At 39.0% G+C, this 17,533-nt stretch overlaps 1 protein-coding gene across 1 annotated transcript in view; it reads left to right on the plus strand.

Annotated features, from left to right (window-relative positions):
• Positions 1–17,533, plus strand: part of MAGI2 (membrane associated guanylate kinase, WW and PDZ domain containing 2) — a 1,549,501-nt gene that overhangs the window by 662,562 nt on the left and 869,406 nt on the right. The gene's annotated exons all lie outside the window — the stretch shown is intronic.

Here is a 17,533-nt window from a genome sequence, read left to right on the forward strand (position 1 = left end):
TATGCCTTAGTCTAGAAGCTCTGATGAAACCTCTTCTCCCTGGAGGACACTCGTGGCGTTTGAAATCCTAGTGTAGTAGCGCTCAGCGTCACAGATGCCCAGAAGCCCTCCCCGTATAACCCATTGACAGACAAGTGGTGGTCAAGCATGTCAAATGAAGTATCTAGTTTACTCTTCATAACACCCTTTTAGTATGGTACAATTATCGTTGTCCATGTGAAAACCGTAGCCTCAGAAATGAGGAACCATCCCTAGAAAAGGCCCCCAGTTTGTTAAAGCAGAGGGTCCGTGGAAATGAGAAAGATCCTCTACACTGTAGCGTCTACAAGGTGAAGTGGTATAGTGGCTGCAAATTGGGCTTGAATTTAAACAATCGTGAAAATGGCATATGATCGGGCAGTGTTTCATTCTGTTGTACATAGGCTCATAGGATCACTATTGCTGGTTCCGGCTTACCAGCACCTAACAACAACAAACTAAAACTAAGGTCACTATTAAAAACTATCATAGACTCATCTAGAATGCAAAGTTCATGATCACATGACAGCTGTATACATTCAAAGTTCATTCTTCAGTAGCAATAGCTTCTAAACTAGAAGTAGGTCCTTTCTCTAGCCCTTATGTTACCAATATTTGTTAAGAATTTGTTAATATTCTGGCAGGCCATTGCTTTAAGACAAAAGGATTACTGGAGTATTTGTGTTGAGGTAGTGGTTGTGTTTAATATCAGTATGGTATTGACTGCATCCCATGATGTCTTTTATTCATCCTGCCTCACAATTCAACTAGCAGTTAACTTTGTATTGATATGCACGTATTAGTAACCTATTGTTGTGGTTTCAAATAGCAATGAACTTTGATTATCCCTTAGCTCTCTTGGATCAGCTAAGGATCAGATATTTGGGAAGGAGTCAACTGAAAACTCAGGAGTGACTCTAGCATCGGGTCTTGAGTCGGGCTGTAGGGAAAACCGTTGTCCGGGGTTCCTGCCTCTTGGAAGCTTGAGTGCGGCCGAAGGCTCATTTTCCGGTTTGACGGTCTCACTCAAGACTGCTTTGCAAGACCTCAGCATAGCTAATCTAGCGTCCGCAGACATGGCTTCCAGTTCCTTCCAGAGTGAACCACGCAGGCAAAGGCAAGGTGAAAGCGGCAAGACCTTTTATAGCCAAGCGTTCTCAGCCATGGAGCTTTGGGTTCTTCGGTGCCCTTTGTTTCGATGGGTCAGCCATATTTAACATGCGCAGGAATAGCATGAAGAGTGGATGGCAAGACGCTGTGGGAACAATTTAAAGACTGTTTGTGACACCCTATTTTGAGTCTTTCAAACTTTTTGTAAAGTGTAGGTAGTACTCTTATTACGACTTCACAACTTGATTTATTCTTCTAAATTTAGCCGCTTTCTTGTCTTCTATGCTCGTTCTTTTGTGTGTTTTTTTCACCCCACTCTGTTAATGAGGTGAAATTTTAAAAAAAGACACACGGAAAGGAAAAGAGGTTTGGGGGACAGAGTGTAATGAGTCTGAATTGGCCCAGACTTAATTTCCAGCTTTGTGATGTACTTACCTCTAAGACGTTATACTAACCCTGCAGGATTCAGTGAACAATTATCACGTGATAAGTATTCTAAAATTATTAGTCCGGTGGTTTTCATTTCAAAAGAATCATGTAATATCCTGACTTATTCTGGAAAATTCAAGATGAAGTATATCAACATATATATTTAATATATTTACTTCAAAAAATTTTATGAACACTTCTCCAGCGCCTGACCAAAAATTTGGAGGAAATTGGGTGATTTATTAATTTCAAAAAGCATTTAAAATTTTTCACATACCAGTTTACCCATGGCTTTTAGAAAGATCGTAAGATATAAGCCTCTATAAGTTTTATAATGTGAACAAAAACTGAGATTGTTGCTTTATTTTCTTTATTCTTGATTATTTTAATGTGTTTCTATGCTTTTACAAAATGATAGAACATCTCTATTTATGCTATTATATCATGGAGAACAGGAAAATTATGACTCTTTTCCAATTAGAGGTCATTTTCTTTCTGTATTACCACTGAGGCAGATAGCATTGAAAATATAGTATTTATCCATGTACATTTGTTCTTCTAAAGAATGAATTTAATACATTACTTTAATGAGAATCAATTAGTTGCTATTAGAAAGGGTTTGGAATGCAATGAGAAATGCAATATAAATATGAAATCATTACTGAGTTCAGCATATACATGAGCATCATTTATGCAATTTTAGTTCCGTCTATTCTGTGCAACTGGTGGCTGGATATGACATCACTAAAGCCTGATGGCAAGCATGGTTTTCTTAGTCCTGTCCCCACTATCACAATTTTAATAATAAATGGTTTCTCACTTCTCATTATCTCAATTTTTTTCCTCAATGACCAAAAGCCACACGCTGTTGAGTTGATTCTGATACTATAGAGCAGCAGACTAGAACTTCTCCTTAGGATTTCTAAGACTCTAAATCTTTATGAAAGCAAGTGGTCTTGTCTTTCTCTTGTGCAGTCTCTCAGAAATTTGAAAGGTGAACTTTGTAGTCAGCAGTTCGATGCTTAGCCCACAGCGCCCAGGCTCCTCCCAGGAACCGCCTGAAGAAAGAAGTCCTAAGGTGTTAGAGACCTGAAAATGTTTTTGAGGTTTTTTTTCTTTTTGTATTAAAATAGTAATTTTCTTTTTTACCTGAGTTAAAATTACTAAGACTGTGTGTCACATACATAAACATAAGCAGCAAAGATTATTCAGCATTTCCTTTCCCACTCTTCCTGATGTTTCCTTACTGACTTTTTTTCAAATCAAATTTCACTAATCCTTGGTTCAGTCTCCAAACAGGAAACAGGTTCACTGAGCAGGAATCTGAACAACAAAAGAACAGCTCACTGAGAGGATGCTTTCAAAAACCTGGCTCATTGGGGAAAAAATCTGCAAGCTTCCAGATTTTCCTGAACTTAATGCTTTGAATTTCAGTTTGCATTTAGCTGTGAACGAAAAACTTGGAAAAGGCATATAATCCATCAATGTAGTTTTATACAACATCAAAGTATTATTATGGCTTTGATATTTTTCTTCCCTTAATTACATTAGCCCTAGATATGTTATATTTAATATTTCTTCATGACCTGCTCTTATTAGCACTTAACATTTAATACAGGCCCTATCCAGAATTCCTGACATCTGTTACTGCAATCTTATTTTGACTGATGATCAGTATGGCCATGTTTAATTTAGGGCAAGAGGAGAATAAATATTCAAATATCACATGTAAATGGAAGATTATTGCTTCTGGGTAGTTATATGTATCTATAATGAACAGATATAAGTCTATAAAAAATGGCATGAATTTGAATGGAAAAGAGAACTACATGATAATCAGGCATCTTAGTCTTTTTCAAAAGTCAGAATAATGTTTTAGTTTACCCAAAAAGCAGCAGAAGCAGCAGCAGCAGTTGCTGCTAAGTTGAAAAAAAGACAGAAAGAAAATTCAAAGGCAACTAGGATTACAGCACCCAGAAATGATCTTAAAGAGTAAATCAAACATTTCACTTCCCTGCTAAAACACATGCCATACATTCCCTGCGCAATCAGAGCAGAACATAAACCTTTAAACATAGATGACGTGGCTCTTGACCTCAAGGAGATTATGTTCAATCTGAGAAGACAGACATTAGAAATCTTCCTAAGTATGTAGTTGTAAATTATGGCAAATGGATTGATGGAGAATGAAATGTGACTGTGGGAGGGTTAACTTGAGAAACTTAAATTAGACTCATAGATCACGGGGATTGCTCTGAGAAAATGATATTTAAGTTTAAATCTGTGTTATGGAAGTCTCAAGAAGAGAGAAGCGCGTGCCAAGTGAGGTGAGAGTGAGAATGAGCAGGCTGATGAGCTGAAGGCCAGAAGGTAGTAAAATGAGGTGATTATCTCAGCTAGAAATCTTTTTGTAATATATATGCTTCAGTGTTTACTCTGTGCTTGAAGGAAAAAAAACTCAGTCATCGACTACTTAGTACTTAGTATATATTAGGCGACCAATAAGCATTTCATGAATAAGTATGTAAATGAGTCTCATGAGGAATGATACCAGCTAACACGGGAGAGAAGCAAAGAGGAGTTCTAATAGTAGTTTTTTACATCACAAGACAGTGAGGAATAAAGAAGGTCTTCATATAAAGTGCTGATGTGTCAGGCCTTGAATCATAGCTTGATAAATGGTATATTAAAAATTTGGAGGAATTGATTAGCCCCAAAGATGAATGAACCATGTAGATCCCAGCCTCCAGGACTCTGAGACCAAAGGAACAGAATGATGCTTGGGTGCCACTGTTGCCTGCTGTGAAAGGGATCACAATAGCAGGTCCTTGGTGGAGTGGGAGAGAACTGTGGAATAAAACCCCCAATCAGGAAAAGAAACACATTTACTGATAAAGACAGATGGAACCCCAAACCTACGGCCCTTGGACACCCCTCAGGCTTGGAACTGAATTCATTCCCAGAGCTCCAATTTCAGCCAAACCATAGACAGCAGGGAGGTGCACAGTTCTCAGAACAATCAATCATTTGAGAGCCACAGAGTAGCATTTGCCCAGGGATAAGCCCCATTAGGCAAGAAAGGATGGAAAAGAAGGGTTAAATCCTACAAAAGGACACGCGGAGAGGGCGGCTCCATTGTGGAGATTGCATGGCTATCACACCAAAAATGCTGAGAGATCATCGGGTGGAAAAGCAATTTGCTCTGCACACTTTCACCCACATCACGCTCAAAAAGATTAAAATAATAATAGCATTTTTTTAGATCCTGCCTTCCTCTTCTAAATGAACTTAAATGACAGGAACATCACTTGCAATGTGATCTCTGTGTTTAAGACAAAATCAGACTAATCACTTGAGCTGAGAGCTATGAAGGTATTTTCCTCTCTGGTTCCTGCATGGTTCATAGTGGCAGAATCCTGGCTCTTTCCTAGCAACCAGCAAACACGCTTTCGGTCAGTCAGTCGGTAGACAGTGCACCTTCAAGAAATCCATAGTCCAGCCTCGTGTTTTGGAATAAGTGATGGCCTCGAAGCTGGGACCTCCCATCTACGTATCAAAGAATGTGGCATTTTCAGTAGCGAAAGAACAACTCCAAGCTAGTTTGAAATCCAGTTCTGAAGTTCTCGGTTGTTCCCTCTTTCCCACGCCAGCCAGGGAAGAGCACACCTAACAGCTCTTACATAGAGGCACGAAGTGCTGTCCTCTGATCGGTATATATTTCAATATACACATTATTATTGGAATGAGGACTCACTACTTTAAATCACGTATTTATAATCCCTTTGTTTCAAAATAAAACTGTGGAGATCCTTGTTGCAGGGAGAAAAATGTTTTGGAATTACCGTTCGCAGTGCTTAAATCTCATTTCAAATGCTAAACAAAGTATTCAGAAAGCTACATTAAATTTTCTTAGACATTAATACCATAAGTTATCCCAATACAAGCAGACACTGTCAATCACCTAAACCAAAACCAAAAAGCAAAACAAAACCTCTGCCAAATTTAATCCCGCTCAAGCTAGCTCTCTCTATATGAAATAAAAATATATTCCCTGGTTACTTCACAATTTCATTCTCATAAATCACTTGTGTGTTTCTTCTTTAAATGTGGCTGGCTGGCAAGGCCAATGTCTTCCATTAGGTATAGTCCTTCATCATTAGGTGACTTCCTTTCCCTTCTTCCTTCAGCTTGAACTTGAAACACCAAACAGTCATCTTGTAAATGACTGCCATTGATCACAAAGACTGAGCAAGGAAATATGGATGGCTGAGTGTGAATACATTATTTTCATTAGAAAAATGCTTTACAATTTTACTGAGTAAGACATGGCAGAATCATTTTCATGTGTCAGCGATAGGATCAATGTTATTATAGTATCACTTTTACAAGTAGATATAAAAATAAAAGTCAACATTTTAAATAAAAGAAAAAGGTACAGATATTATAGACCAATAATGCCTTTCCATTTTTGTTCTCGGGAGAGTGATGTCGGTTCATTCCATATCGGTGACAGATTGCTAGTCATTAGTAATATCCCAGTTCTTTTCTTCTCGGGGCTTAATTAAAGTACACATTCAAGCCAACTAAGCTAGTGGGACGTTTGATAAGGTGTTCTAACTTGACTGCAAAAAAGTACGATCTGATATGCCAATCCCACCTAATTTAGTATAAAAAGTTTTAAAAGAAATTCCAGCTTACCTTTCTTTTTTTATGTTTTGTTGGCATACAAATCACATAACATATAATAGTTCAACAATATTAAGAAGAGTTGTACAATCATCACAATCAATTTCATAACATTTTCTTCTTTCTCGTACTCATTGAAGTTAGCTTCTCATTTCTACCAGACCTCCCTTGCCAAGACCCTACATAATTATTAATCCAGTAACTATATCTATGGATTTAATGATCCTACATTTTATATTCAGAAAACCATTCATAAAACAAACAAGAAACAAAAACAACATAATTGATTAAACAAAACTGATGAAAAACGCCTCAATTAAAAAAGTAGAAATATTAAAAACTGAAACAGCTTTAAAATTGGTCAAAAGGAAGATCAATTGATAAGGTGTTACTCTTTAACCTAACTACATCTGCCATAGTTGACGTTACAATCAGTTCTGTCTGACAGCAAGGTATTTCACATTCCTGAACTCTGGTCCTAGGAGATTCAAAAGAGGCTCTATCCTTGTGAGCCTGCAAATGAATTTTGAGTTTCCATTGTCATCCATAGCTTTCTGCAAACCAGGGGTTCAGAATATACATCCTGATACGGTTCCCTCCTTTGGATTTTGATCAATTCAGTTTATTTTCCCATCAAGAGCCCTGGTGCTGCGGTAGGGTACTCTGTGTGTTGCTAAACACCAGGCAGCTGCTCCCCAGGAGAGAAGGAGCCTTCGACCCCTGTAGTGAGTCTGGGAAGCCCACAGGGGCAGATCTGCCCTGTTTTATGGGGTCACTAGGAGTCAGAATCAACTTGGCGGCAGTGAGTTTGGTACTTTGACTTTAGACAATAGATTTCAGTAAGTTCTGGGCAATAGATTGGGAGCTGGTGACTATTTTCAAGCCATTGCAATGTATCCTCCATTTAAATAAGGAGAATAACAAGAACCCACAGGAGGGCAAAACTACAAGTTGGAAGGTCTAGATCCCTGAATGACTGCATGATCTCTCTACCGTGCTCCCACACTCCTCATGCCAAACCATGCAGAGCTCTGAGTGAGAAATAAATGTCGCCTGACACAACTGATATTTTAGAGTTGTTTGTAGTAAAAGTTAGTGAACCTGCACCAGTTCAGTATTTGATTTTGTATATGTAATACTACTACTGAGATTAGGCAGAATATATGGGAATTACATCAAACAGGCCCATGGATTCTGAATAAACCAAATAATGATGTCCTTGAGTTATCTAGTGCCACCATAACAGAAATACCATAAGTGAGTAGCTGAATTTTCCTTTCTCTCGGTGAATTCAGAATTCAAGACGGAGGCTCAGGGAAAGCCATCGCGCTGAGTAGGCTCGGGAGTAAGGTCCTTATTGCTTCAGCGTCTAGTCCTTGGCTCCCTCCTTGGTCAGCTTCACGTGGCATGGGGTGAATCTTCTCTCATCCCTGCTTGCTCGTGTCCTGGCTGGATATGCTATTATATTTAAAAAGAGATTGATTTTAGATATGGACTCTACCCTCATAGAGCCTCATTGGAGTCACAAGGGAGAGCTATTCCCACATGAGATTATAATCACAGTATAGGGGCTAGGATTTTCAGCATGTGGTTTTAGAGGACACCATCAATTAATAACATAATTGGACTTTCAAAATATTGACCATAGAAAGATTAATAGTAAGATAGTGCTGCTAGGGGCAAGCCCAGTGAAGTACACCCAAAATGTTAAGACATACTTATGCGTATGTAATGGGAAAAACATTAATAAGAGTTCTAGATAGTTATTATAATAAAAGTATTTTTCAGAAGTAAATTCTTCTCATGAGCATAACTGATATGTTGTAGCACATATTTCACACTGACTGCATGTCGGACTCAGGAACCTATCTATGATTGGAAACAAAAACCCCAAATCCTGATTCCACAAGAAGCTGCCAATTGGCAGAAAAAGCAATGAGCCCCAAACACTTGGGCAGCAAAGGCAGAAAACAGTAGTAGCATACAGCACCAACCAGCAACCTGAAACATAGGGGGACAACTGAGCATTTTCTGAAACTTAAGATTTACTACTTAAGTCTTTCACCCGACATCAGCCAATTTGTCGTACTGTGATAGCATGCAGGTTACTGGAAACCCTGCCATGAGTGTTCCTAATACCAGCATAGTCACCATCGTTGATACGTGTCAGGAGAGCTTCCAGACGAAGGCAGACTGGCATCTGCTGGTCATCTGCTTCTGAAACTTAGACGAGGAAAATCTTGTGGAACAAACCAGTCAATCATGCCTCTCACTTGCTTTGGACATGTCAGGAGAGATTAAGCAAAGGAGCAGAGCATCGTGTTCTATGAAGTAGTGGGCCAGCAACGCTGAAGGGAACGCTCAGCGAGATTGTTTAGCACAGTAGTCACAAGAGTAGTCGCTATGCCAGTGATGGGGAGGATGACGTAGAACAGGGAAACACTGTGTCATCTCACCCTCAGATGGAGTAACGCCAGCAGCAGCTGTCTATCTCTCTTTGTGCATGTCTGCTTAAAAACTTTATGCAGAAGGAGAGCAAAAGCAAAGACTATGAATTAATAACTGTCGCCCTGACAACAAACAGCATCCTTGTTTCAGCTGGATATCTTAGAAGAACAACGCAGTGACACACGCTCGAGAGGATCCGAAGTAGACCAGAGCGAGCCTGGTGGTCACGGTGCAGTCATGGCTTTCAGCATTTCCTTGAGAAGGACGTGGAAAAGGAGGTGGTTGGCAGAACTCACAGTGCTCTGCACACTGTACAAAATGATGTCGAAAATATTCTCCAGGAATTTTCAAGAAATCATTTTGATGTTCACATTAGATCCTGCATTCAGGACTCTTCCCTGGCTCTATTATTAGAGTTCCCAATTGGTACTCAAGCAGACCCAAGCAGGCGTTGCTTGTAGAATCCTGTATGTAAAGGATGTATTTCTGTCAGAGTCTATAGAACAGCTATATCTAAACCCAAGGATGATCCCAGTACTAATTTATTCCATGGGAAATTATTGCAAGCGTAGTTCAACAAGACATCAGGGAGGTATAAAAGAGACCCCTGTCAATAGAGGCATTGACCTCCCTATCCTAAATAATTAAAGAATGTAATTTTTAAATCTTTTGTTATAAACCAGGAACAAGTTCATTGCTCACTTTGATGACAGCTTGAAATGGGAACTATGCCAATCATCTATGCAACAGACATTCCGTTGGGATGTAGCATAATTGTTGCCTTTTTGCAAGCCCACACCTATACAGAGACGGGACCTCTGGCAATGGGATTCCGAATCTTAGGTGTACTTCCTATTTCCACACCAGTGGTTTTACTAAAAATGTATAGCGTATTTGCCTCAGGAGGAATAAGAATGAGCAACTGCAGGGCAGCATGCATTCATGGCACAACATTTTACTCTCTACCTCCCCGTTGTACTATTCAGTAAGAATTGACTTGTAATAGCTTTGCTTCATAAATCAAAGAAAGGCATGGGTCTTTCTCCATTCGGATTTGATCAGAAGACTGTGACCTGCCATTCAATATCTATTTTGACTTCTGATGGTTTTAAAAGACTGATTTAAAGGAAGAAATGAAGACCAGAAATGAAGATTTAAGAGAGCAAGGGACAGTATATTCTGACAGTCCATCAGGCCCATTCTGGCCCATAACATTTTCAGAGGCTATAAGCTCATAAGTGCCCATTGAATCTATTTACAAGTTCTGTTTCATTTTGTTGCTGTTGACAACGTGATAACAGTATTTGATGTCATTAAATTTTTCCTATATAATTCATTGACTGAATTGACTAATCATTTCTTTTTTTGTAATTCCTGCCAATGAAATGTATTTTTTAATCATTTTATTAGGGGCTCGTACAACTCTTATTACAATCCATACAAACATCAACTGTGAAAAGCACATTTGTGCATTCATTGCCCCCATTATTCTCAAAACATTTTTTCTCCACTTAAACCCCTGGCATCAGGTCCTCATTTTCCCCCTCCTTCCCCATTCCCCCCTGCCTCATGAACCCTTGATAATTTATAAATTATTATTTTGTCATATCTTGACCTGTCCGACGTCTCCCTTCACCCACTTTTCTGTTTTCCATCCCCCAGGGAGGATGTCACATGTAGATCCTGATAATCGATTCCTCCTTTCCAACCCACTCTTCCTCTACCCTCCCAGTATCACCACTCACACTGCTGATCCTGAAGGGATCATCCACCCTGGATTCCCTGTGTTTCAAGTTCCTGTCTGTACCAGTGTACATCCTCCGGTCTAGCCAGACTTGCAAGGTAGAATTGGGATCATGATAGTGGGGATGGGGGGAGGGCCGGAAGCATTTAGGAACTAGAGGAAAGTTATATTTTTCATCTTTGCTACATCACACCCTGACTGGCTCATCTCCTCCCCAAGACCCTTCTGTAAGGCGATATCCAGCTGCCTACAAATGGGCTTTGGGTCTCCACTCCGCATTCCCCCCCTCATTCTCTATGGTAAGATTTTTAGTTCTGATGATGCCTGATACCTGATCCCTTCAGCACTTCGTGATCACACAGGCTGGTGGGCTTCTTCCATGTGGACTGTGTTGCTTCTGAGCTAGATGGCCGCTTGCCTCACCCTTCAAGCCTTTTAGACGCCAGACACTATATCTTTTGATAGCTGGGCTCCATCAGCTTTCTTCACCACATTTGCTTATGCACCCGCTTTGTCTTCAGCGGTTGTGTCGGGAAGGTGAGCATTATAAAATGCCAATTTAATAGAAGAATGTATTCTTGCATTGAGAGAGTACTTGAGTGGAGTTTCAATGTCCTTCTGCTACCTTAATACTAAACCTATAAATATATACACATAGATCTATTTCCCCATCCTCATATATAAATATATTTGCATATGAACATGTCTTTATCTAGACCTCTATAAATGCCCTTTGCCTCCCAGCTCTTTCCTCTATTTCCCTTGACTTTCCTCCTGTCCCACTATCATGCTCAGTCCCCACCAGAGTTTCAGCAATTCCTCTTGGTTACATTACCCTTGATCATGCCCTACCAGGTTTCCCACACCCTCCTTCCCACTGATTTGGATCACTTGTTGTTCCCTTTTCCCTGGGTTTGTTAATACCACTACCTTTCCCCCAGCTCCCCGTCTCCCATGTCGACTGGTCATTTCTAATGGATTGATACAAACCAAACTGGATGATTGAAATTGCTTCGGGGCGAATTTACTCAGAAAATGAATCCGTAATCATTGAAACGTATATAGTCGCTTCCCTAATTATTTATCAGTTAATTGCTAACCCAGAAGCAGCCTGCAAAAAATAGTACATTTAAACAATTGCCAAAGGGAAGAATTAAGTTTGGTGAGTAATTTTCAGTCCACGGGCAACCAACAGCCAGTTAGGTGTTTCTTTTAATTCATTTAATTGCTCTAAAAAAGTAGTTAATATTTTGCCTCCTCATCACTCATCTAGGGGTCCTGGTGGGATAGTGAGGGATGAGCTGGACTGCTAACCACAAGATTACCCCCAAACTACCCACCACCTGAGGGGGGACAATGAGGCTTTTGGGTCCTATAGGAGCTACAGTCCAGGAACCCCCTAGGTGCAGTTCTACCCTGTCCTATGGGGTCACCATGCCTCTGAAGTGACTTGATGGCTGTGAGGATTTTGTTTGTTCATTTGTTTTATCACTCATCTGAAGAAAGAGCGAAGCAGACTAGTGGTATTTTATGTTATTTTATATTTAAGTTATGTTTATATTTAAATCATGTTAATTTACATTCATGTGTTATGTTATATTTTATGGTATTTATATTACTTTTACAAAGTAATATAAATACTAACAAAGAATATAAGCATCCCTCCTTATTCTGAGTTTTTAATTAACCCTGTAGTAACAGGGCTGCTACTGGCAAGGCCTGCTCTTCAAATCCACCAGCCATTCCTGGGTTAAAAAAGATAGATTATTTGTCCCTGTAAAGATTTACAGCCTGGGAAACCTAGAAGGCTTCTGTGTATCTGAATCAACTCCGTGATGTGAATCAACTCAATGGCAGCAAGTTTGCCTTTGGGGATGTCAAGAGTAGAATGAGGCTCTGTAGGGTTTGCAACGACTGATCTTTCCAACGTGAAGGTCCAAGCTCTCCTCTCACGTGCCTCTCGTGGGATCCTAGCCTCCAGCTTCCAACCAGGTGAGCATCCGTGTGCTTCACATGCTTTCCCCTCACCTATGGACTCCTCCTTAGCGTTAGAGGTGGTTACGATGGCAGATCTCCTTGTCTACTTATATCAGATTATCTTTTCAACTGCTCCTAGGTGCCATCTCCTTTAAGGTAAGTCTAAGCTCCCTTCCAAGAGATCTGTCTTGGACAGAGCAACTTTCTTTGGTGCCAGTACAAATATATTTCCATTGGATTTGACAGTTTTCTTCAAAGAACTTCACAATTAATTTGGATTAATTAGATTTTAATCAGAAATGTATATGTGATGCATAACAAAGAGATAACCACAATACATTGAACATTCAATGTTTCCTGCATATTGCTATTAAATGCGCACTAGTTTATAGGCATAGGTGATTAACATATCTGAATGAATATTTTTTGCAATATCATTATAAAGCAAATATTATGAAATTATGTTTCAATTATTCTTTTGAAAATTTCTTCACCAAAATAATGAAGTGCAATAAATCACAGAAGTAAAGACATTCTTGAGGGGTGAGTCATTCCACTGCCATCATGAGTTACAGACGTGGAAATTCAGAGACAGTCCGAACCCTGTCCTGCAGGGTCCCCGTCAGTCAGCATTGACTCGATGGCAGTGAGTTATGGAGAGCGTTACGATTCCTAAAGCTGAATTCCCAAGTTACTTATTGATTTTTCTGAAACTTAAGATCTCTAGATCTGCTTTATAGCCATTAAATAGGGGGGAGTTTTATTATCATTAAGTTGGTCACTGTCAAGGATAGGGATCATTTTATTGCTGTATGATATTTGTAAGTTTTGCACTTGCCACTATTTTTCCTAGACCCTCATTCATTGTGCATCTAATCAACATAAGGTGGTGCCTCATTTTGAGTACTTTCAGTGCTATCAGTTTTTGTTCTGTTTCAAGAAAACATGCTTTGGTCCATATAAGATAAAAATTGCCATTTAAAATATAAAATACAAATATAGATATGAAATAAAATACAAATATGTGATATAATCATTTTCAAATATATAAAATAAGCTATCTTTCAAAAACATGACCTAAGTATTTATTGAGGGGCATTTTCCTCCATGAATGAACTAGTTAGGGCTTCTTAAAATAGGCTAGCCAAAGCTAGGCTGCAGAACCATCTTTGTACCTGGTAAATCTCTCTGTGGCAAACAGTGGCATGTATCATTTTTTTCCAAGGGCACTTGAACTGCATCCAAAATTTGTGTTATCTTTCTCAAAAATTTCCATTGGCAATTTTATGACCAGCAAAGTCTTTGAATGGTAAATTATGGGTATAAGAGCAGTTTCCATGGTAATTCCTCTTCCTTAAGTGTCTCTTGCTTTTCTGTTTCAATAAGAGCTTCTTTGCTGAGTTCCTGAGAGTGAGCAGAATTTTTAGAGGACAACTAAAAACAGACTCAGCTGAACCATCATCCCAGGACTAGTCAGGCAGGGTTGCTAGTAGTTGGTATGGTTTTTGAATCCTCAGTGGTACCAATTCCTAGCCAGTCGTAAATTCAAGTTTAATCATTACCAAGGGGACCAACTTAGGATAAGAAAGGTTATAAATGTGTAGGTGACAAGTCATAAACTAGAGACTGGCCCTAAATCAGAATAATTTATTATCATATACAGAGTGTTTTCTAGTTTCGAGTGCCATCTAGTCTTATCATAGGACTCAGCTGTTGCAATAAATTCAACTTTTAAAAAAACTTTAATTTAGAACGGCAAGCAAAGGTAAAGTACAACTAGTTCCAACTTTTGTACAGGATAGGTGTCCCCAAATGATGATCATTGATCAGATAATGGATATGAGCATGTATTTCCTTGAGCAAGGCATATATTTTATAAGCCACCACCAAAACAACTCTATTTCTTCAGTTTGGGGCTTTATGGGTTTATCCTACTAATTCAAAAGTTATTATAATTTTGCCTTTTGTCTTGAAAATATACTTTTATATGCAAGTAACTATTGTATTTTTGGAAATTGTATTCTTATCAAATGAGTTTTCTGAATCTATTAAGATGATTAAATTCTTTTCCTCCTTTGTCTTATAATTATGGTAGACTGTAGTAATAGATTTCTAAATTTTGAGCTATTATTCAAATAGCCTAAATTATGTGGTAGTAGCAAAATATTTCTGATATTTACATTTTTTCTTCCTTTTAAAAGTTAATAATTGATATAGTTTTAATAATTTCACTGAAAATTAACATCATGCATTTCAGTAATTCAATCACCTTCATGAGTTGTATAATCATCACTACAATTAATTCCACTACATTTCTTCTGCCTTGTACTCGTTGTTACTAATTCCCTATTTCCTTCCAGCCCCTTGTCATGTCCCATTGAATCTATTGACCCATTTGTTGTCTCTATACTTACACCTAATCTTGGTTTCATATGCAGACAATAATATAAAATCAAAACAGAATGCAAACAGCCTAACACCAATGACAATAAAGCAAAGAAAGCTCTCAATAGAAAATAAAGCAGAGAATATGAAAAACTGGAGCAATTACACAATAGGTTAAGAGGGAGATCACTGACAAGGTGTCACTTTTGGACACAAGGACAGTTCTAACAATTCATGCGGCAGTGTGCTCTGTCTGTCAACAGGGCTTTCCCAGCTCTGGTCCGTAGCCAATGGGGAATCATCTGAGGCTTAACCCCATGGGGACCCTACAAACGTGTTTGGGCTCAGTCATCTACAGCCTTCTTTGAACCAAGTGTTCAGAATTTCAGCTTTAATCCCATCACCTTCTTCAGGATTGGATTGGATTGTTTACATTTCTTGGATCACACATGCTGGTGTGCTTCTTCTGTGTGGACTTAACCGGTGTCTCATTTAGGTGGGTACTTGTGTGATGGTAAGACTTTAAGGTCCCAGAGGCAATGCTGATGGTTGAGTGCCGTCAGCTGTCTTCACTTTGCTACAGTGCCCATATTGTCAATGATTACTTCGTGGGGGTAGGTATTGATCAGGGCCATGTCATAAGAACTGATTGATCTTAGATTGGGGCTATGATTAGATAGGAGTTCAAAATCTATTAATATATTTTGGTTTATTTATGTCCATAATTCACTTTAAAACATAATTATCATTTTATCGAAGGACATTATGAATTATCCCTATGAGGCATATGTTAGTTCTGTTGATATTACCATTAATTTAGTCACTGGTATAGAATTGAAAACATTGTTGAGAAAAAGAAAGTATACTTACAGAGGGTACTTTTTTAGACCAAATTACATGATTTGTTGATTTGTAAAGATTAGAAATTTAGGTAACTGGACAATATTTACATTTACATTGAGGGTTGGAAAACAGGGGAAAACTTTCATGAAAACTCTTTCACAAAGACAATGAGAATTATTTCAGCCATAGTCACACGGGAGTTTTTCAGTTCCTTTATTCTTCTGATCTTTATACTTTAAAACAATATTTTACTGCTGACATTCAGGTCAGATACTTATTTGTTGTGGCGTGTGTCCTGCCAGTAGCGTACCCCTCTCAGTTCTGACAACCTGAAATACCCTCAGACATTGCCAAGGGTCCAGAGTAGGGCAATTGTCAGGCCTGTCTTCCCAAGTCCCTCTGTGTAGAATCAAGCATGGTACCCAGTGACCCCACTCAAGTATTTGCTCAGCATGTAGCAAAGGGAACAATGGGCAACTAGGGTACTTCCACACTGGCTCTTAAAATGTCTCCCTGGAAATGACACGTGTAACTTCCACTCTTCTAACAAGGCCAAAGCCAACCTCATGTGTATGTTTAGTTCATGGCTGCCGCCATAGAGACAATTGTGAAGATGGCACAGGACTGGTGGTATTGAGTTCTGCTATATTAGAGTCGGTATGAGCTGGAACTTACTCAAAGGAACCTAACAACAACAACAACAACACACCTAATTTAAAAGTAGCAGGAGGTATCGTGTGCCTGAAAGGAAACTGGGTACCTGGGCGATCTGACATGTTAACATAGCAATATTATTTTTTAACCTGTTTGGAAGTGTACCTTCCAACTCAGGCATGGTTTCTGAGTAAGAGTATAAACAGCACGGTACTGTCTAAAATCCCCTCATTTCGTCTGTTTTGTTGCTTGTGCCTGCAGACTTACAGAGCGGCTGTATTGGGTTGATGTATTTTTTAATTGCTTTTTTACATTGTATAAATTACCCTTTCTTTTAGTTTACCATTTATAACTACACCATCCACAGTAGAACATCAACCTTTGTCAGGTTCATTGTTTAAGTAGTTTGTATGACAAGTGTAAAATCACACAAATAAAAAAAATCAGAAGGAACTCTCAAAGGTTACATACTGGAATGACCCCATACTTTATGTGGGACTCAGTTACGTAGGTTGGGGGTGTAGAACATGCTCTCCTAGACTCTGTACCCCTAAATCCTCTTCCCACACTCATTGCCCACACAGGCTTCCTTGCGTCTCTTTGAAGAAGCGAATCACACGTTTTCTGGGGGCACTGCACTTTGTGGATGCAGGTGTCCATTAAGGAGCACTTTAAATGGTTTGCCTCTTTTGCTGCTCTGACTAGCACCACAGCGAGCGTAGATGTGAATATGGCTCATTTCTTTCTAAATTTTATAAAATTCCAATAATGAACATACCCATAGTATGAATTCACAAATGAAATACCTTTAAAATATGAATTCCAGAATTCCTCGCTGGCTCTTAAGATGTCTGCCTGGAAATGACATGCATAACTTCCACTCTTCTCATGCAACCAAAGCCAAGCTCATGCGTCTGCCTAATCCGTGGCTGCCACGATGGCTTCAAACATCAGGACAATTGTGAGGAAGGCACAGGACTACTGGCAGTATTTTATTCTGCTGTGCACAGGGCCGCTATGAGTCAGAACCAACTCAAAGGCACCTAACAACAACAACAACAACATGCCAAATCAAAGGACTGTGGGAACAAATGTGACTCTTGTAGGGATTATAATGAATCTGTTCTTAGTCAAATCAATGTATCCTAGACAGCTTGGGATTTTTATGTTTCACTCTAACATTTCTAAAGTGTTCCATTTATGAATTCATAATATGAGGATGCCCATTTTGGAAAATTT

The sequence above is a fragment of the Tenrec ecaudatus genome, chromosome 9 (genome assembly GCF_050624435.1).
Source record: "Tenrec ecaudatus isolate mTenEca1 chromosome 9, mTenEca1.hap1, whole genome shotgun sequence".
NCBI classification, from domain to species: Eukaryota; Metazoa; Chordata; class Mammalia; order Afrosoricida; family Tenrecidae; genus Tenrec; species Tenrec ecaudatus.